Source organism: Sapajus apella, unplaced genomic scaffold, assembly GCF_009761245.1.
Source record: "Sapajus apella isolate SASKATOON/1434 unplaced genomic scaffold, GSC_monkey_1.0 scaffold30, whole genome shotgun sequence".
NCBI lineage: Eukaryota > Metazoa > Chordata > Mammalia > Primates > Cebidae > Sapajus > Sapajus apella.
This window is the reverse complement of record NW_022436970.1, coordinates 2,051,731-2,075,370: the sequence shown is the minus strand read 5'-3', so window position 1 is coordinate 2,075,370 and position 23,640 is coordinate 2,051,731. Positions and strand designations below refer to the sequence as shown.

The 23,640-nt window shown below is 35.8% G+C and overlaps 1 pseudogene across 1 annotated transcript; it reads left to right on the top strand.

The window, feature by feature from the left end:
* The first annotated feature begins 4,106 nt into the window (after nt 1-4,106).
* On the top strand, nt 4,107-4,549 carry LOC116561659 (annotated as a pseudogene). Its single transcript, XR_004273545.1, has one exon. The product of XR_004273545.1 is annotated as an E3 ubiquitin-protein ligase RNF181 pseudogene (transcript).
* Nucleotides 4,550-23,640: the final 19,091 nt, after the last annotated feature.

Here is a 23,640-nt window from a genome sequence, read left to right as displayed (position 1 = left end):
CTTACAGCACACAGCACAACGCCTAGCACTCAGTGAACATATGTGGAATTGCTGTAAGCACTTGTGGTATTCAGTGAAGACATGGAACAATTTAAGCTGGAAGTGGAGAAACTGATCCATGCTTTCAGGGTGCTCAGCAGTAAAAAACAGAAACCAACCTTGTCAAATTTAAGCAGCAAAGAAATTGTTTATGGATAGTGCTATGAACTGAATATTTGTGCCCCCCAAAATTTGTATGCTGAAATCCTAGCCCCTCATGTGATGGTATTAAAAATTGGGCCTTTGGGAGGTAATTAGGTCATGAATGTATAGCCCTCCTGAATAGGATTAGTGCCCTTATAATAGGGACCCCAGAGAGCTCTGTAGCTTTTGCACTGTGAGGGAACAGCAATAAGCGAGCCATTTGCAACCCAAAAGAAGATCCTCACCAGAAGGCAACCATCATGACACCCTGACATATAACTTCCACCCTCCAAAACTGTGAGAATACATTTCTATTGTTTATAAGTCACTTTGTTTATGGTACTTGGTTCTAGTAGCCTGAACTGACTAAGGCAGATAGTGACAACCTTCCAGTATCTCTGGGAAAAGTTAAGAGACTAAACAGCCAGAAACATTGTAACATGACTGTACTGTTCTCTAGAGTTATGATTCAGAGCAGATTATTAAACATTTTTTAAGCGTATTATTATTGTTCTCTTTTCATTGTAATGGTGGCAGTATGATGTTGCGGCAGAGAGATCCAAGCTGGAATCCCAGCTCTCTCTAAGGCTCTTGACCTCTGAAAGTCAGCCATCCTGTCTGGGTTGTGTCAAATAATGATCATAAAACTTACTTTGGACGGCTCTTAGGAGGCTGAAATAGGACATATATATTAAGCTCTTGGCATAATAGGTATTTCATTCATAATAGGCAGCTCTATTATATCCTAAAAAGAAATGTGCTTCTAATACCAGAACGAATCTTCAATCACTTGGGGGCCTTGAAAGGCCAGGAAAGAGGGAGTAGATTTAAAAGGTACCAACCATGGCTGGGAATCTGTAGTTCTCTTCCTGGTTTGCCACCCTGTTTGTTCTTGACTTTACAGATGATGCCTTGGAGACAGAGGTCTCCCCTTGACTTAAACCTAAGGGAAAATTCCACAGTTCCTTCCTTTTAGGGAACTGGCTGAATGTTTGGACTAGAGACTTTAAAGACTTCAGTTTCTAAGAAAATCATTTATTGATTCCAATTAATTTTTTAAATGTATAGCAGAAACTAGTTAACTTTAATTTAGGACTGACATTTACATGCTGCCCAAGAAGTCGGAATCCAAGGATCCAAGGTGGACAATTCATTTTCATTTTGGTGAAAAGCATCATTTAAATGTCAGAAAACTGCATATTTAACATTTACAGTAATTAAGGGACTTTAATAATAAATCTCTCTGTCTTCATCTATTTACACTCTTCTGTCGTGGACTGGCACTTTCCTTGGTGAATCAACTACCACTAATTGCTTCTTTTTGAAGTGTAAATATATTTAATTCTTCTTACAGGCCAAGTAGCACGTTTACTATTTAATTGGTAATTACCGTTTTGTGAATTACTTCCTTTTGGGGGCTTCTCTCAGGGAACCAAAGAATTTTTCTTTACACTTTGCCATTGTGGAAATCAATCTCCCTCTAATTCTGCAGGAGGGAGTTCCCTGACATCCCCTGAGAACTGAGCTCCTCTTGGTTTTGTGTTCCAACTCAGGAGAGACCTTACTCTAAAAGCCACAGGGGCCTCAACTCCAAATGTGGACAGTACAGCATCCCACAGGCACACACTGTAAATCAGTACTGAATGACTATGAAAATACTCTGAGATTTTAATTTGCCTTACATTACAGTGTACAGGTTTAATATTAAAACGCCTTTCGTCAAATGATGGTTGGCTTACATATAATGGTTCTGGTGAGACCTATTTGTCCTAAGGAAAACTAGCCAATGTGCTGGATTCCATAACTTACTGTTAAGCAGCTTCAGCAAAGCTAGTGGAGTCAAGGAACAAAAGCTCAAATTCTCCCTGGAGAACAAAGGTTAACTCACATGTCCAGAATAGAGCATGACAAGATCATTTATACCAAAAAGAAATCGAGGAAATATCAAGGCAGTTTATACACATTGCTTTATAATATTGTAGGATACACGATAAATGAGAAACAATATGAATTAGCCTACTGTGTGGATTATTCTTTAGTCTATTAATTAAATAATGATGTTTTAACTTAGGTAATGCACATGTTACAGGAAAGAGGTCCCGATCCAGTCTTCAAGAAAGAGTTCTTGTATCTCCTGCAAGAAAGAATTCAGGGCGAGTCCACAGAGTAAAGTGAAAGCAAGTTTATTAAGAAAGTAAAGGAATAAAGAATGGCTACTCCATAGGCAGAGCAGCCCTGAGCACTGCTCATTGCCCATTTTTATGGTTACTTCTTGACGATATTTTAAACAAGGAGTGGATTATTCATGCCTCCCCTTTCAACCATATAGGATAACTTCCTGACATTGTCATGGAGTTTGTAAACTGTCATGGTGTTGGTAGGAGTGTAGCAGTGAGGACGACAGAGGTCCCTCTCCTTGCTCTCTTGGTTTTGGCGAATTTTACCTGGCTTCTTTACAGAGACCTATTTTATTAGCAAGGTCTTTATGGCATGTATTTTGTGCCAACTTCCTATCTCATCCTGTGACTTAGAATGCCTTCGCCATCTGGGAATACAGCCCAGTAGGTCTCAGCCTCATTTTACCCAGTTCCTATTAAAGAGGGGGTTGCTCTGGTTCACATACCTGACACATGTATATGTCACAAAACTCAAGAGAAGCAGACACATCTTCTGTGATAAATTAATCTCCAGTTGAAGTCCTTGGACCACCCAGTCCCCTGCACCAGAGGTAATAATTATTCCTTGTTTTCTTCTGTATTTTTCCAGGGATAATCGTCACATATCAATAGATAACAATGCAAATTACGTTGTTTTCACAATTGCAGCATACGATACATATGTTTTATGTCTTTTTTTTTTTTCACTTAACAATGTGTGCTAGCTATAGGATTACATATGAAATAGCATCATATTTTTAAATGGGTATTTAGGATTCCATCAGATGAATTTACAATAAATTACTTAACCAGTCCACCATCACTGAAATTCCCAATGCTAGTCCATTGCTATTTTAAAAAATACTATGAAATATAGTCTTGATTATAAACTATTTAAACCTGTGGAAATATATTTGTAGAATAAATATCTAGTAGTAGAGTTGCTGGGTCAAAAGCTATATGCTTTAACAATTTTGATTGATTTTGCTATATTCCCCCTCATGAAAGATATAGGCTTTTATACTCCCACTAGCAGTATATAGGTTTTTTTTTCTCCACAAGTGAGGCTCACTAGTATCAAGTGTCATTACTATTCTGTCTTAATCGCTTTAATTTTAGAGTATAATTTGATGTAGTCTTCCTTAGTTACTTTTCTTAAAATTTTGCTGATTATTCTTGCCAATGCAATTTTCTTTTGTAAACCTTAGCTTATCATATTTAGCTCTAAAACTAAATATGCTTGCAAATTCTTGTTTATAAACTCATTGAGATTGAGGTAAATAGATTAATTTATGAAGATTAGCAATTTTAATACTGTCTTCTTACAAGAAAACATGCTTTTCCTTTTTTCATTCTTTTGTTTCTTCACAGCTCTCTGAAGCTCTTTATTATCTCTTCCTCATTTCTTTTTAAGTTTATTTTTAAAGATTTTTATTATTTCTGTCGCTACTGAAAATACAACTTAAAATTCTTAGCAATAAACTTATTTTATAATTAATTTTCACCAACCAACTTTTAGAAATCAACTCCTCTTTCACAGTGTTTCCTGTTTGTTACTTTTAGATGTACAGTCTATTGTCTTATTATTTTATCAACTTACTGATTTCTTTTCCTTGTAATATTTTTATGTGATTGTTTTCCAGGGATATAACAATATATCCTAAATATAATCACTTATATTATTCTTTCTAATTATTATACCTCAAATTTACTGTTCTATTTTTTATCATAGTGGGAATTTTTTTGATTATAGAAATTATACCAAGGTCACTTTTCAATAGGATGGACTTTGAAGACTTGGGGTTGGTAGTAGATTGGGACCACCACCTGCCTCCACCAGCTGCCAAGACTGTGGTTGAGAACCTCCCCAGGACGGTCATCAAAGGCTCTCAGGCTGAGCTCAAGTGCCCTGCATGTCTTTTGGCATTTGAGGAGGAGGAGACTGCCATTGAGATGCCTTGCCATCACCTTTTCCATTCCAGCTGCATTCTGCCCTGGCTAAGCAAGACAAATTCTTGTCCCTTGTGCCGCCACGAGCTGCCCACTGATGATGACACCCATGAGGAACACAGACGAAATAAGGCTCGAAAATAGCAGCAGCAGCACCGACTGGAGAACCTCCATGGAGCCATGTACAAGTGAGGAGGCTGGGGCTGAGCGCCGGCCTTCTGCGTCTTCCTTGCAAACCTTGAATCCTTATTAAAGGTTTCTGTACTCAAAAAAAAAAAAAATTAGTTCTATAATTGATTATAGGGGAAATTTTTATCTTGTGCCCGACTTTCACTGGAATGATTTATTGTTAAAAAAAAAAAACTATGTTGGTTTGGGAGTTAAGATACATGAGGGTGTAATTATCATGCTTCTGCAATATCCATCTATTCTTACTTTGTTAAATTTGTTCATTTGTTTATTTTAGTCAGGAATAAATGTTGAATCCTATCAAATATATTTCAGCATCTTTTTGGAGGATCATATAGTTTTCCTCTTCTAATCTATTATCATTATTAATAGATGTTGTAATATTGAACCAGCCTTGCATGCTTGAGATAAGCCACATTTGCTCATAGCATATTATTTTAGTATGCTGCTAGGGACTATTACTGATCTTTTATTTTGGATTTTGCATTAATGTTTGTTCGTGAAATCATTGGTAGTTTCAGTGTATGTTCATCTATGGGTTTATTTTGGGCCTTTGATATCAATATATGTGCATTTCATACCAGTAATTTTGAAGTTCTCATTCTTTTTCTAGGCTCTGGAACAGTTTAATGCTTTAAAAACCAATGTGTTTTCCCTAAAAATTCTGAGCCTTCCCCATATAACTGCTTAGGTCCAGTGTTTTATTCATGGACTATAGGATACACAGGGCCACAACAAAAACTTGTGTTGTTTCTGTACTCCAAAATACGGTCTAGCCTTATATAGATTTGTAGGAGAAGGAGTCAGGGAGGATAAGATCTAATTTGTACTGTGTTTTACTTACGCACAACACTCTGATGGAGATCTGCGTGAGCTGGAGACAGTATTTCTTTTTTCATAGAAATATATCAACTATTTTCTACACTGCAGAAGAAAAACAGTGACCTTTAAGTGGAACACAAAAACATAGCCGTGAAAATTATCCAAAATAAAATAAAATGAACAGATCATCCATGACCTGTGGGACAAACTTTAGTAGTATAATATATATACAGTTGGAGTCCCCGAAAGGGCAATGAGTGAGAACGGAACAGAAAAAATATATCAACAAACATGGCTAATAGTTCCCCAAATTTGATGAAAACTATAGACCCATGGATCCAAGAAATTCACCTAACCTGAGTGTACGAACCTAAAGGGAAGCTACACCTGAGTACCTCAAAATTTAATTGTTTAAAATCAGGGATTAAAAAATCTTAAAAGCATCCAGAGAAAAGACACCTATTATGTATAGAAAAACAAAGATAAGAACAGCTGCAGGTTTCTTATTAGAAAATAAATGCAAAGCCAGAAGATAGTCGAACAACATCTTTGGAGTACTAAGAGAAAAAAGCTCGCAATGTAGAATGTTATGCCCAGCAAAGACATCATTTAAAAATGTAGTTAAAAAATAATTTTAGATGTGTGAAAGGTAAAATAATTAATCACTAGAAGATTAGAACTTCAAAATATTTAAAAGAATTACTTTGGGCAAAAGAATAATGATACCAGATCTACAGAAGACATAAGAGCCTTCAAAGCTCTAACATAGCCACTAAATACACACATAAACACACACACCCCTATCAAGTTATAGCTATAAGCTATTAAAAGATATGAAATCATCACAAAATACTCAATTCACAAACAAGCAGAAAAATAGGAAAAAAGAGAATAAATGTCAGTTGAAACACATAGAAAACAAGTAGCAAGATGATAATTTAAAACCCAACAATAGCGAAAATCCTTTATATGTAAGTGGTATAACCCCACCAACCAAAAAGCAGAGATTTTTCACATTGGATATAAAAAGCAAGACCCAACCATATGTTGCCTAAAAGAGATAAGCTTTAAATATAAAGACTTAACTAGGTTAAAAGTAGAAGGATTAAAATATATATACTATGCTAAGACTAATCAAAAGTAAAGAAGATGGAGTGCCTATATTAATATCAGGCTAAATAGATTTCAGAGGAAATATTACTAACAGAGACAAACTGGGTCATTTCATAAGGAAGCAGCAGTTAAGTCATCAAGAGGACATACTGTCCTAAATGTTTATGTCCTGCTAATAGAGATTCAAAATACATAAAGCAAAAACAGACAGAACTTCAATGAGGTTTTGACAAACCCACAATTACATTTGGAGTTTTCAACACCCCTTTCCCAGTAACTGAAAGAAAATATAGATAGAATGTCACTAAGAATATAGAAGACTTGAACAACACTATTAACTAATTTGATTTACTAGATATATATATATATATAGAATGTACCATTCAACAACAGCAAAGACACTTTTCAAATGCAGATAGAACATTTACCAAAGTAAACCATACTTTGAAACATTAATAAAGGATTAGCAAATTTTAAAACTGTGAGTAACACACATAGGTTTTCTGACCAAAATGGACCTAATTCAGAAATTAACAACTGAAAGACATCTGGAAAATCCACTAAAATATAAAAGCTAAGTATAATATTTTTAAAAACTCATTGATGAATAGGAAATCAAAAGAGAAATTCAAAATTATTTTCAACTGAATAAAAGTTGAAACAAAACATGTCAGTATTTGTGGGATATCACTAAAGCAGTAATAGAGGAAAATGTATAGCAATATAACACCTATATTAGAGAAGAAGAGTATCAAGTCAAAGACCTTACTTTTCATTAAGGTCATGAAGAAACTAGTGGGAAAAAGACCAAATCAGACCCAAAACAAGACAAAAAGAAGAAGAGGAAACAATAAAGGTTTGAACAGAAATTAGTGAAATAGAAAATAGAAAATATCACTAAAATCAGCATCTGTTCTTTGAGATGAATGTAATTGATAAACCTGTACCCAAACAGATGAGGAGAAAAGTGTAAAAGATACAAATTGCAATATCTGGAATGAGGTGACACCACTACAGATTTGACAGATATTAAAAGAATAATAAAGGAATATTATGGTTAAGTGTATGCTAAAAATTCAACAATTTTAATGAAATAGACAAATTTCTTTATAGGCATTGTTATGGACTCACCAGAAGCCAAGCAGATGCCAGCATCATGCTTCCTGTAAAATCTGTAGAACCATGAGCCAATTAAGCCTCTTTTCTTTATAAATTACCCATTCTCAGGTAATTTTTATAGTGACACAAGAAGGGCCTAATACGGTAGTGAAATTTCTCAGTCTAACAAAGAGTATATGAAAAACCTATGACTAACAACATAGTTGATGTTGAACAACTGAATACTTCCCCAAAGCTCAGGAGCATGACAAAGATGTCCTTTCTCATCACTTCTGTTTAATATTATACTAGAGACCTAGTCAGTGCATTGAGGCAAGATAAAAAAATAAAAGGAACCCAGATTGCCAGGAGACAACTGTCTTTATTCATAGAGGATGTGATCGTTTCTGCAGAAAACACTGTAGAATCTTTAAGAAAGCTACTAGAACTAATATATGAATTTAGCAAGGTTACAGACTATATGATACATGTGCAAAATTAAATTGGGTTTTTATATACTACAAATCAGAAAATGAAAATTTAAAAATAGCATTTACAATGGCATCAAAAACCTGAAATACTTAGGGGTAAATCTGATAAGAGATGTGTAAGAATTATACCCCAAAACTGCAAAAACATTTTGGGAGAAAAAAAAGAAGTTAAACAAATCTCTTGCACTCACATCTAACAAATAGAGTGGTATACCATTGCCATGTGACTACAGACTAAATATTAAGATTTCATTTCTCCCCAATTTGATCAATAGATTCAGTGTAATTCAAATCACAATCACAGCAGGCTTTTTACAGAAATTGAAAAGCTGATTCTATAATCCATATGGAAATGCAAAAGCCTTAGAATAGCCAAAACAACTTTTAAAAAGAAGAATAAAGTTGGAGGACTTGCACTACTTCATTTCAAGGCTTGTTATAAAGCTACTGTTCTCAAGACAGAGTGGAATTGCCATAAATATACATAAGTGGATCAATGGAACAGAACAGAGAGCACAAAAATAGATCCACAAATCTGCTGTCAATTAATTTTTCACAAAGGTGCAAAGACATTTCAGTGAAGAAAGAATAGTATTTTAACAAATGGTGCTGTAAAAATTGAATATGTATATGTATCATATGTAAAACTGAACTCTTAAATAGATCACAGAAATAAATATAAAACTTAAAAATATAAAAGTGCTAGAAGAAAATACAGATAAAATCCTTGTAACCTTAAGTTAAGCATAGATTACTTAGACACCAACTAAAAACACAATACATAAAAGCAAAAGATAATCAATTGGACTTCGTCAAAATTAAAAATGCCTACTCTCAAATGATACTGTTAAGAAAATGAAAATATAAGCCACATACTAGGAGAAAATACTTGCAAATCTCATATCTGTTAATTAACATTTATCCGATCTATAAAGAGGCCAGAAAACATAATAATAATAAAACAAGCAAATCAATTTTTAAAAACTTCAACCAGCATGTAGGAAGCTAAATCTAGAAGCTGGAGGAAGGTAAGGCTGTATAAGATAAAGAATGGAGGCTGAGAAACCAATTACGATGAATCCATAGTTGTTTTTTTTTTTTAATTTCATCAGTAAATGTTCCAGTGTATGTCTCTAAATGAAAAGATTCTTTCAATAAAATACAACCACTATACAGTTGTCACATTTTAGGGTCAATTCCAATAGATTTACAAGCATAATAGTTGTGATATATTGTATACCCACTATGTGGCAGAAATTGCTGAACTCACAGGAGCCCTGCAAAACAGCTATAAATATACGCTCTCCAAAGATAAGTAAACTGAGGTTTAAGGACATTAAATAATGTGTTCAAGATCATGCAGCTCCAAAAATTGCAAGACTTAGATTCAAACCAGGTCTGTTTAACATTAATATGTCATGATATCTCTATCATAGTATCTAGTCTTCTAGTAACTGAAAAAATAGTGGAAAGTAAACAAAAATTTTTTTACATTCCATGCTGTATTAATTAAGCTACAGACCAAGCTCCTTGGTAGAAAATGTTACAGGTGTAAATAACATAGACATTGACTTCTCTCCCGCAGAGCAGTAAAGAGACATGTGGTCTGGGACATGTATGACAATTCTGCTCCATGAAGCCATCAAGGCACCTAGACCTTTTCTTTCTTGTCACTTTACCATCCAAACAATCTCCACATTTGACAATTGAAGTCAGCTCATTAGTACCACTTCTAGCTCATACCAAGAGGAAGGAGAGAGTAAGCAGATTTCTTTTATAGATTTTATCTAGAAGTTACACAAATCTCTTGCACTCACATCTAATTATTTTTATCACGTCAACACACTTAACTGCAAGAAACTGAGAAATGACTCCTCCAGCGAGGCACTGAAAGAATTCCACTTCTAAAAGGAGGAAGATATGGATTTGGAGGGGGAAGTTCATTAGCTGTTAACAATGCTAGTGCTAGTCAGATATTCTTGACACAGTAGATCTAGCTCCTATTATGGCATGACATTGGGAGGCTTTTTAATGTCAGCTCTATGCACCTTGTAAAAATTGGCCAAACCAAGTGGTAATTCCATAGTGCACACACTCTTGGAAATCTTGAGTAATAGTAATAATTATTTGCAGATAGCCTATGTTACACATAATCAGCTCTCCTATTCGGAGAAGGGGGCAGGTGTAGCAGGATGATCCTAGCCACTCATCAAGAGGAAGATACCAAGATTGAGGGTCAAACTTCAAAGCTTTTAACCAAGAATTTATTAGTGGATGAAAAAAAATCAGACCAAGAGGAGATATGTAGCAAAAACTGAAGGAATGTTTTTTTCAAAGCTGATGCTAGCTGCTAGTGCTAAAATAATTCACAATAAATCACCTCTTTTCTCTATTTGAATTTTGGATAGAATAAAAGACCGAGGGCTAGAGAAAAATCAAGATGTATTCAGACTTGCCCTCAAGAGCAATCCATGACTAGAGCTATTCAGAGGTTATAACAGCTTTCTTGTCTTACAGTCAAGAAACCTCACCATAATGATGACATGATGATCTCTTTTCAAAACTAATTTACTTCCTAAACATGAAGACAGTGTCTGAAACACAGAGGAAACCTTCAATTCTGAGAGAGAGAAAACCCTAAATTTCCTCCAGGGCAGGCATAGGAGTAGTTCAACCACAGGATGGGAAAGGCCAATTTACCATGCCATAATAATTTAATCATGGTCTCAGTGATGTTTCAGTAACATAATTTATAGTAAATAAGTAAAAGATGGCTGCACACTAATTTCCTGGTACTAATTTAATAATGTGGAAAATGACATATTTATTGGGCAATAGCTTCAAAAGAAGAGCTCTTAAAAAGGACTTTTTTTTTCTAGACATGCATTCAGGATTCCTATGAAGCAAGGGTGAGGCTCAAAACTCAACTGCTGAAAAGTCTAGGAGAGATGGAGGAAAAGAATAAGGTGTGTCACTGACTATATGAGGGATGCTTTGGATCTATTCTCTGAGTTTATTAATTCCATCTTTTCTTTCTGCTCAAGTAAAACTTTTCTAAGCTATAAGCAACGCTTTTTAGAAATTTTAGTTAGGCAGAAAGTTATTATTTCATTTCTCTTCCAGCACAGTTTTGTTATAAGACCATATAAAGCACATATGAGACATGCCATGATGTTATATATGATACTGCTGGCAGATCTGAGTAGATTAAAAATGACTCAAGCTACTGAGATAATGAGCTTAGAGCTGCGGAAGTCTACTCTCTGCCATTGTTCTGAAGGACGTGCTAGCTGTCTCAATTCTTTTTTCGTGTATTAATAGTATTACTCTACTTTTATATATGAATGAAACATCCTACACTAGACAAGAGACCACAAACACATGATTGACAGGCAAATTCACACAAAGTTATGTCTCGGTGGCAAACATGGTGTTTATCTTCTTAATTTGAATTGGTGGTTTTCGAGGAAATGTGTCACACCTTTTAGCCACCCATTCCCTTTGGATACCCTTCTTGTTTGTTTGTTTTTCTCCTTATAAGTACTTATCTCCGTGACATAGAAGTCAGATACGCTTTCTCCCAGTCTGCTGCAGCAAGAATGAGGACTATCCCAATCAAATACACTAGAGCGAGGCTTCAGTTAAGACATAGGCACTGCAGGGAATTCTATCTGATTCAGGCAACAATGCCAGTGGCCGAGTTCCAGCATGGTAGTCAGCATTAATAGTGTTGAGTCTCAGTGTCTATGCCTCTAGGTAGCAGTGGCGGCGTCTTCACTAGACTAGCCCTGCAGGAAGTGCAGTTGTGGGTGCCGTTGTTGGCAGCGTAATCCTGGGACTGATTCTCTGGTCTTCTGGAGCCTCTGTCTATCTATATTGTAAATATATTCCTTTGCTTCTTATACCTGCTAGAGAGGCTTCTGTTGTTTGCAACTAAGCAGTCCAACTGATATGTTTTTCAACCTTTAAAAATTGAGGTAATTTACCAAAACCCCTGAATTTCTGGTTTCTTTTGGAATATCAGATCTGGCAACCCTGAACTTAAATATTCCTATAGGGTAACATTGAGCAGGATCCCACATCCTAGGCACATACCATGCACTTTATATATATTTACTCCCTGTAACTATTTCTTTTCTTTCTTTCTTTTTTCTTTCTTTCTTTCTTTTTTTTTTTTTTTTTTCTTGCTTCTTTTTTTATTAAACAGAGTCTTGCTCTTTCACTCAGGCTGGAGTACAGTGGTACAATCTAGGCTCACTGCAACCTCCGTCTTCCTGGTTCAAGTGTTTCTCCTGCCTTAATCTCCCAAGTAGCTGGGATTACAGGCAGGTACCACCACATCCAGCTAATTTTTGTATTTTTAGTAGAGATGGGGTTTCACCGTGTTGCCCAGGCTGGTCTTGAAATCCTGACCTCAGGCGATCCACCCACCTCAGCCTCCAAAGTACTGGGATTACAGACATAAGCCACCATGGCCAGCCCCAGTTAAGTATTTCACTGTGTAACGCCTGTTCATTTTTCATTCATGCAGGACCCACAGTTCTCTATAGTCATAAGACTTCAGGTCATGTACTTATAGTACCTAATACTTTGATCAAGTGAAAATATAGTATTTATATTCATTTGTTTCTAATTAATGTATGTATGAGAGTCTGAGTCCATAAATAGCCTTTAAGAATTATAACCTGTTTTAAAAAATATGAGTAGGGATACAACAAACCACTAAGTGGATTGTTCACATTTTTCCATAAGCTAACAAACACATTGTATGTATCATGGAAGGTACCAAGAAATAAACAATGACCTATCCATTTACTTATTCACTCAGCAAACGTATATTCACTATATGGGCACAGTGCTTATGGTAAAGTTCTCATAATGATCCAAAAGTTTATGAATTATTTGATGCTATCTGCCTACCCTGAACACAATTTTTGAGGAATAGGTCCCAGAAAAGGGAAAAAAAGAAATGAAAAAAGGAAAGAATAAAGAAAAAAGAAAAAAAAATGGAAAAGACATAGAAGGGATTAATTAAGATTATATGTAAAATATGAGTACCCGAAAGCTGTTAGTTGTCTCTGTGAAGCAATATGGGCTGGAAGTGGCTCCCTGAGTGAGTTTGACCTATGTTTCTCTATTATACTGCTACATTACTCCATTAGATGTTTCTAATTGTTAATTATGTAGATTGATTATAGAACCATGCCACAGTAAACTAGTTAGATCATATTTAACTGTCTCTTCATCATAAATTACCCTCTATAATGAATGGTCATGTCTATAATCAAAAAGGCAAAACCCATTGTTATAAAAAGCACAAAAGATGGAAATGCAAATAATAGATGGTGGAAAGTTGAGTATAAGTAAGCTGTAGACAATGACACTTCACAAGTCAGACCACTGGTGGGTGAAACCATTTGTTATTAACAGACATACTTGTTGTCATTTTAAGCAATTAATCATTACCCATAAATAGAATTTGTATTGTGCATTTGCTTTAGAGCCAGATATTGACTCTGCAATTTGATGTACTTTTGTTGTCTTCAGCTAGTGATTTATTATCTCTAAGTCTCAGTTTCTTCCTCTGTGAAGGATGTGATAAGAAATAAAAATAAAATAGTAAATATGCCAAACTGGATCATTGTGTAGGAGCACATTCTAACCCCTCTGCTCCACACACAGACACAAGCAAACCAACCACCCTAACTCATAGAAATTCTGGCCAGGATTTTAGCAGTAATAAAAGTAAATTCTTAAAACATATCCAAGGGACTTCTGATTAAATATTTAAATATAGCATAATGAACATGTGGATTTAGCATCAATCTTTCCTAAGAATCTATCAAAATAAAGAAATAAAATTATATAAACCCTTAAAGACAAATTGAGTATGAGAAGTCACAACAGGGAACAAGAAGTTATCAACAAATGTTAGAGGAGAGGTATGATATTGATAATTGACTCAATACAGAGGGTAGCATTGTCATACAAATTTAGGATAATGATATAATGCAAAACATGCTTATTGGTGAGGCAGAAACCTAAAAGGCATCAAGAAATAAAAATACATGATTTGTTGGAACATGGTTGAAGGAGAATGAAGTATGGGCTAAAAACAGGGGGATTTGGTTGAAAATGTGTATTTTCAACAAAACCCCTTCCCACCCTAGCCAGCCAATTACTCCATTTGAAAGTTTGCAGTACTAATAGCTTCTAAAAAGGTAAAAAAGATAGTTAAGTACAAAGAAGTAGGAGTCCGATGGCATTATATTTTTAGGAACAACACTGGGAGCTGGAAGACAAGGCAGCAATTAAAAATTCAAAGGGAAAATAATTTCTATACCCAACCAAACTGTCAACCAAACATGAATGAAACCAAAAAAGAAAATTTCCAAATATAGAAAATATCAAATACTTACTACCTACATGGTTCCTTTTAAGAAGTTACTAGAAAATGTAGATTCACAAAATAAAGGAATAGATTTAGAAGTAAATACGGCATCCAAAGAAAAATCTCAGGACAATATTTGTGCACCAGACCTAAAGAATATTCAACACAGACTAGAAGAAGAAAATGGGTGCATAAAGTAGAAAGATTAGCAGAAACAAAAATATAGCTGACAAAATGCTGTGCTTGGGAGATTGGAATAAAATAGGAAAAACAACAACAACAAAAAAAAAACCTATATGTTGTTTTAAACGAAATACTTTTGAAAGAAAATAACACAAAATTTGAAGATAAAGGATTATTAAAAGATATTTTACACTATTCAAAAGAAAGCTGCTGTCTACATGTTAATATCAGACAAAATATAATTATGGCAACAATCAAGACAGGGACATTCCTAAAAATGAAAGGTGCAGTTCACTGAAGAGATACATCAATCATGTTTGTCTTCACTGAAAAACTTAGCTGAAAGAATTAAAGCAAAAACTGACAGAATTCTAAGCAGACAATGATATATCCATAATCATAGTAGGGTATTTTAACACATGTCTCTCAAAAACTCAATTCTCAAAAAGAACAAAAATTAGTAAGACTATAGAAAGTTTGATAATATTAGCAAGCTGACAGAAGTCATAGATTTTTTGTTTTTTGGTTCACTGCTATAACCGCCACCCTTCTGCCTAGATGAGTGCTTGGAACATAGTAGATATTAAATATTTCCTGAATAAATGAATGAATAAACAAATAGAACCCAGAATGCAACAAACAGACAACATACATTCTTATAAGTACACGCAGCACATTTACTTAAAAATTAACCTGGTATCAGGTCACATGGGAGAATCTTGAAAAGAAATTATAAATGACACAGTCTGCATCCTGTGACAATGCCTTACATACAGTTAGTTCATGTTCACAGTCATCATTTCATTTCTTTACAGAAAATTTAAGGAAACTCTTGAAATTTTTTAAAGAAGTCTGTATTATTAGAGCAAAATACTGACATCATAGAGAAGAAATACGTTGAAGTTCCTAATTAATACTTCCTGTTCTGCTAGTAACTAGGATTGTTACTGAACCCAAAGGAAACAAGCAACTTAACTCTTAAGTTTCAGTGACCTCTTCTAAAATTTGGTGGTTGGACTTTTGTATTTGCAGTCCCTTCCAATTCTAACACTTGTTTACTACTTATCCATGTAAAAGTCCTGTCTGTCTTTCCTTCTTTTCCTTTTTATATTTGTTACCTGAAGTATGTATTGTGGCATATTTTTAAATAACAAAAAGTTATTTAAAAATAACTTTTATTATTTTTAAAGATCCATCCTAAAGTAGGTTAAAAAGACATTGTGAGGAAGTTCTCATGTTAAGTGTATAGGAAAGTTGCCATGTAGAGAGTGAAGCCTAAATAATATGTACTACAGGAGCTGTCAAACAAAGGAGACTCAATAGCACATATATGTATAAATGGAATACAGACTTAAAGAGGAAGGTAATTTCTAAAATGCCACTCTGTCTTAAAGATGGACTCTTGGGGTCAGCAATTTGTCCAGAAAGGAAATAAGCATCCTGCCTTGATCTGGAATGATCTTGGTGTTCTTCTAAGCTTTCTGCCCAAGTTTAAAGCCTTAATATCCATTCAAACTGTCAGACTACTCCAATTATCTCTGGTACAAAATATCCCACAGTTCAGTACTGTAAGACATTGTGTGGCTTATAAATGACTAAGTTTTGCCCTGACTGATAACATTTTCCCAAAGTCAAACAGACTCTGCTTTTGTCTCTCTGCTTGTCTCCATATAACTGCACTTTATTTCAATACTTCTCTTGTAATTGAGCAATTCCATAAAATCAAATAAAATGATTTATAATGGAATGATTACTCCAGGGTAACATTTCAAGTGAAATTAAGATTGAAATCTAATTTAAAAGCTTTAATGTAAATGGGTCATTAAAGGAGGCTCTCCAGGGAATTTGCAATTAAACTAAAGTGACAAGGGTTTTGTAGGGGTGATAGACCTAAAGGTGTTACAATACTGATACATGCTCATTTCAGATGCAGCTGGCCTTATCACAACTGCTCAACAAGATCAGAGTTGCTGAGTGAAAGGAGCAATCAAGTCTAACAAAAACACTCCAACCCATTACAAGAAATTCTCATGAAAAAAACGAGTTCTGATTTATATAAAGGCTTCAGTGAATTCAGGATTTTTAATTGACATTAATTAATCTAGTTAACTGCTGTTAATGATCTTCATATTTATCTCTTATCAAAATCTTACTTTTATTCACTATAACTATTCATTTAACAATCACTGTTTTTTATTAATACAATCTTTAATATGTGATTTGCTACTGTGTTGTCTTTAAGCACAAAGTAGAATAACTCTCTGTTCCCCCAGCCTTTTTTGAATTCTACATATCTTTACTTTTAGAGGTTTCCTTTTTGACTCTATGACTCCTTGACAATTAATCATCCATTTCCTTTCTAAATTCCTTTCATTTTTGTTATTAGATCTTCTACTCACAGTTAACCTTGCTTGTAACTAGGTCCCAGTTTTCTAAAAAGAAACTATGCTGAATACTTCACAGTTCTTGCAATACTGCCTTTAACCTAATAAGGGCAATAAATACTTGATTTTATTATTAATAATAATTGTGTTAATAGTTAACTTCTATTGACCACTTAAAATGAGTCAATATGTTAAACCCGTGGTGTAAATTATCTCATTTAATCTTCACAATCATTCTAGGTGGTAGAAATATTATTATTTCTATTTTAAATATCTATAAACTGAAGATTAGAAATGTTTCAGTAACTTGTCCAACGTCACAGAGCGAATAAGTGGCAGATTCAGGAGTTAAAACCAGGACTGTATATCTCTAAAGCCCATGGTAGTACCTACTGTGCTATTCAGTGAAAAGTTGAGGTTGCCTAAGATCAACAGAAAAAGCACAATTGTGATGACCCCTTCCCATTTTGTATATCTATATGTCTGATCAATTTGGTACACTGTCAGATTTAATTGGTCCCAGATCTTTAAAGGTGAACGCTTTCAAAAATAATAAAAATACGGTTCTTGAGCCATCCAACAGATGTTTCTAAATGTTTAGATTTATTTTTTATGAAGGCTTTATAAAAAAATCAATTTCAATTTATATACTTTATTTTTGTGGATGACAGAAGATTTGAAGAGCTCTATCGAGAGAGGTGGCTGAAGTTTTACTTGTTACTTTTGAAATTTTCCGATTTTATTCATACAACAGCTTTTGCAGAAGCAACAACACCGATGGCTCACAAGCCACTCTTTTTTGTTGGCTATCATATATAAGACAAGGGTCCAGTGACTGAGTGGTGTTCAGATCATGAACTACATATAGCTCAATAGAAGAAAATCAAGAGATTATACAAACCACTTGAAGGAAGGAATTTGGAGAGAAAATAAACATTGTGAGACTATGAACTTTCTTGCCCTTCTCTTACAAGGATACAATCTTTTCTTCAGATCATGAAAATAATCATATGATTCAGTTTAATGTTATCATATTTGGTAACTTGCATAAATTTGATTGGCAGAGCAATGCAGGTGGCAGTAGATTAAGGTGGAGTAATAGTTTCCAGGAGGAGGGAAAGATGAAACAGCTAATAGGTCGTCAAGCACCTAGAGAGCTATGCAATATTGGCAACACCTTTTAGGTTGTTCAGACAGGCCCTCACATGGAAAAGCAAGTATTGCTGGACAGCTTCAGAGGGCAGCCAGGTATCTGCCTAACTTTTCAAGAATGAGCATGGATTGGTAATGGTGGTCAGAGAAATGTCTGAATATGAGTAGTCACAGTTTAATTCCACCTACAGTTAATTTTTTGAGAATTATCTTTTTTCTGTTGTAAAAGGCACAGAGGGAATCTTCTGGAATAAATATTGATGCAGGATACTTTCTTAACCCCTTTGTGGGACTCACAACAGGGGTGCCTCATTTATTCAACCCACTCCTGTCTACCCCTTGTGGGAGAGAGCATGTGAGCAAATAAGTGTAGGAACTGGAGTGAGAGAGTCTAGACCTTTAGCACCTGTAGGAGTAAGCACGATGCAGGCCCCACAGCAGTGTCCAGGTGGGGGTTCCTGTGACCCCAAAGCCCAGAGGGTATGTTACCATGCTCTTTTATCTCTGCTGTCTGCAGAGAGCAGTGTGTGGTCAACTCAGTGGGCCCTTTGCCTTGTCACATGGGGTGGCTGCCTTCTGCCAGTGAGGTTGAAGGGCCAGTGTGACAGCATTTTTGGGGTAACTGCACCTGATATGTCCCGAATTCTTGTCCAGTGTCTAAGAGGAATGAGGTCACATGGACAAATGGAAGGATGGTGAATGTGGAAAATTTTGTCAAGTGATTAAAGTGGCTATCACTGGTGAGGGAGCTGGAAAAAGGATGGGAAGAGAAGGTCACTCTCCTCTGAAGTCAAGCCACCTCTCTGCCTCTCTTCCAAAGTCAAGCTCCTCTCTCCAATGTTCAACCCCTTCTTCCCAATGTCTCTCTGACAGCTAAGTCTGGGGCCTTTATAGGCATAGGATAGGGGCAGGGCAGATCCTGGATAGTTTAGGAAAAGGCAACATTTGAGCAAGGAAACAGGGCTAGAACTTCTCACTTTGAGTCACAGGTTTCACACTTTTGGGCTGGAAGGTGGGATTTTGCCAGGGACCCACCCCTGTCTATCTAGAATTTTCTGCCTCCTGCCTCCATCATTGTATCAATATGACATTTGAAATCATGGTCTCCAAGCCATGCAAGATCTGGCCTAGCTACCTGTTGAACCTCTTCAATCTCTTCCCCTTCATTTACCTTCTTGCTACTCTACTACAGCCATGCTGGATTTTCACTCTTGAATACACCACACTACTTTTTTTTTTAATTGCACTTTAGGTTTGGAGGCACATGCGAAGAACATGCAAGATTGTTGCATAGGTACACAACTTGGCAGCATGATTTGCTGCCTTCCTCCCCTTCACCTATATCTGGCATTTCTCCCCATGCTATCTCTCCCCAACTCCCCACCTCCCGCTGTCCCTCCCCATTTCCTCCCAACAGACCCCAGTGTGTGATGTTCCCCTCCCTGTGTCCATGTCTTCTCATTGTTCAACGCCCACCTGTGAGTGAGAACATGCACTGTTTGATTTTCTGTTCTTGCGTCAGTTTGCTGAGAATGATGGTTTCCAGGTTCATCCATGTCCCTGCAAAGGACATAAACTCATCGTTTTTGATGGCTACATAATATTCTATGGTGTATATGTGCCACATTTTCCCTGTCCAGTCTATCATCGAGGGGCATTTGGGTTGGTTCCAGGTCTTTGCTATTGTTAACAGTGCTGCAATGAACATTCGCGTGCATGGAATACACCACACATCTTCCTGCCTTAAGGCCCTTGTATTTGCTACCCACTCTACCTGGAATTCTTTCCTGAGATCTTTTCATCTTTTGGTCCTTCTCATTTAAACTTAGGTCTCTGCTTAAGTGTCACCTCCAGAGAACTGTCCCTGACCATTCTGTGTATATGCACACACATACACATGCACATAAAATAGTTTAATCCAGTAACTCCCTTTCTCTTAAAAGTTGACCACAACTGATAAAACAGAAAAGATGAACAAAATGTCACAGGTTAGAGAAATCTAGAAGATGAGATAGCTAAGTGCTATGTGGTCTTCCTAATTAGACCAGGAAACAAAAGGAAATGAATAGGAAAACTGGTAAGAACCAAATAAAGTCTGAGTTAAGTTCATAGTATTTGCCTTAATCCATTTGGTGTTGCCATAAAGGAATATCTGAGACTGGGTAATTTTTTAAAGAGAAGAGGTCATGATTTGGATGTATAGAAATGTTCAAGATTGGTCGTCTGGTGAAGACCTCAAGCTACTTCCACTCATGGCAGAAAGTGAAGGAGAGCCGATGTGTACAGAGATCACAGGGTGAGAGGGAGGCAAGAATGAGGAGAGAAAGATGCCAGGCTCTTTTTAACAACGAGCTCCCTTGGGAACTAATGGAGTGAAAACTCACTCACCCTCATTTCCACCCAGGTAGGGCATTAATCTACTCATGAAGGATTCATTTGCATAACCTAAACACTTCCCTTATAGTCTCCACCTCCAACATTGCAGATCAAATTTCAACATGAGGTTTTGAAGAGACAATGATCCAAACCATAGAAGTATTGTACCAATGTTAGTGTCTCAGCTTTTGGCAAATGTACCAATCATGATTACATAAGATTTTAGCATTAGGGAATGCTAGGTGAAGGGTATAGGACAGCTCTCTATACTATCTTATCAACTTTCCTGTAAATGTAAAGTTATTCAAAATAAAAAATGTACTGAAGGAAATTAACCACTAAATAAGTTCTAAGGCTTTCTATACCATGAAGCATGACAATTACCCAGTCTTCTTGTTGCCTTAGTTTTTACCTCTTGCCTTTCTTTTACTGAGTCTGTAGTTCAGTTTTCAATATGGTAGTAAGGCTTTCTGGAGAGGACTTACATCCTTGGTTTGTTTGGGTAGAAGTATGATGGGAAGCATCATGAAGAGTTACAGTACCATGTAATGCAAGGCTCTGGGCTCAGTTTCTTTGTTCATTTCCAAGGCATGCTGTCCAGGCTTCCCCTGGGCACAAACCTTAGAATAATTCTTTTTTTGCTCCCTCTCCCAGACGGCTGACATTGGCCAGGTCTTTTGACCCTCTCAGTGACTTATTAAAATCTGTGGACATCACATTTCTGCAAAACAGTCTTTATGGTCAGATTTACTGAATGTAGAGACACATTATCATTTGAAACAAAAGAAAGTGAGATTTGGTACTTACTAACTAACAACTGTGGGCAAGGAACTTGCTTAGTTTTTTGGGGACACAAAGAAGAAACAAACACAGACACTAACCCAAGGAGTATGTACCACATATCCATGGAGGACCAACCTGTACAAAGGAGTAAAGCTATGCTTATAACCCAAGAATCATAGAATGAGTGACCCTTTCAAATAATACATATGTTAGGTAAAAGCTTTGTATTCCAGACTCTGCCACTTACTAGCTGAGTAATCTGGGCAAGTAATTTAACCTGCAACTCTAGTTTGTTAATCTGTAAAATAAAAGTAATAATGATATCCACATACGCAGACTTAATGAGTTAACTTCTGTAACACACCAAGAACAGTACCTGATAAATGTCAAGGGCCCAATAAATGTTAGTTATTATTATTTAAATAAATATATAAACAGCAAATAATGCTAACAGAGTGAGACTTCAGTTGAAAATCTACCATCTATCATATTGCTTATCAATAATTTATGGTAAGTTATTCTTCCACATTATTGTTCATGGAATCTACAATGAAAACAAGACTATTGTTTTGTCTACTGATTTGTGCAAAGTATAAGCAAAAAAGCAGCATAAGCATAGCTTTATTTCCCCAATAAAACATAATACAGGCCACTCGCTTTGCCCAAAAGATGTTTCTGAAAGTACAGCACAAAGTAATAATTTTGTAGTTTGAGAAAAAAATTCTCATCAATTTACATTATTAATTTCATATCTGGTTGAGCTTAAATTGGCCATAGTCCTTGAGATATGAATGTCAGTATTTCCTGTTCTGCTTACTTACCAAATTGCTTATAGCTAAACAAGTTGTGTATTTCATTAGTTACCTGATAGGCAGGTAATCTTTGCTAATTCTTATCTACCTGATAGGCAGGTAACCAGTGAAATACACAAATCATTTAGGTATTTGTCCACCACCACTGCTATTCCAGTCTCCTGGATCAGTGAACTGGAGGCACTGATGATTTGTCATAACTTCCAGGCATTGTAAGATAAAAGTTTTGTAATTTTGATCGGTAGACAAATTCTGATGATGTTAAGAAAATGAGTTGAAGCTAATGATCTTGATGAGACAGATTTTTCTCGATTTCCCCGTATGATTAGAGAGACAACAAGATCTCTGCAATATAGTGTCTATCTGTCCTTCTCAACCCTAGCATCAAATACGAACATCTAATCTCAAAGATGAGCTTTACAAAAGGGGGAGCAAATGAAGAGAACAAAGAAAAAAGCTCCATGGGCTTTCTGTTCCTGCTTGTCTAAGCTCAGAACTGGCACAATAGGGATCACGGCACCAGAAAATTGTCTTTCATAAACACAACTCTTTTCTTTGCTTCATCATAGGCTAACTTCATGATTCTGGAAAGACTGTCACATTTCAAATGGATGATTCTCAAAGAAAGAAATAATGGCAGGTCTTATATTAAGGTATTGGCTCTGACAGTTCTTACAAAACCATCAACATTTCTATTTCTTACTCCTTTGTTTCACTTTTTAAGATTTGTTACCTGTTTTCTTAAAAAGCAATGGCATGAACATGAACTATTTAACAGAAGAACTGAGTCCAAACCCTTGGTCAATTATTCACACTCCTGTGACTATGGGCTTGCTCCTTCTTTATCAGGAAAACAGGTGATACTTCATATATTCATGCATAAAAGACCCATAGATGCCACATGATGTTCACATAAACCTCACGGTAATTCTTAGAGGACTTCTGAGAGAGGAGGACACTGAGGTTGAGGAAAGAAGGGACTTGTTCAAGGTTACGATATCTCCTGCCGCTGGAATCAAACCCAGATTTAGTCTGACTCTCAACAATAAAATTAACTGCACCTACTGAGCACCTACCTACAATGTGCTAGGCACTGTCTTAAGTATGCTCTGTGCATTAACTAATTTAAACCTCACGGCCATTCTAGAAGGGAATTACAAGTATTATTATTTCACAGAAATCCACCATGATGCCTTCCTTTGTCCACACACTTCTCATTATATAATCCCCTATGTTCATGTGTGTATATGGCATTTTTCTAATTTCTTTGTGACATATTGAATTACAAATGCTATGAAAGCTCATGCACTTGTTTCCCAACATTTGGGAAAACTAAGCTCAGCCCTATTTTGACATTTTGAGTGAGTTTTTCCTTTCACTGTAACCCTTTCTCCAGGCCCTCTTGTGGCATATGGAGCAAGGCATACTAAATCCTCAATTTACAGAGCCTCTTCTTTTAGTAGACACAGAAAGGTAAAAATGCTAACCACATTTATAAAATGTCACCATTCATTTAAAAACCCTCCATGATTTTTTACCACCCTTATATTTTCTCTT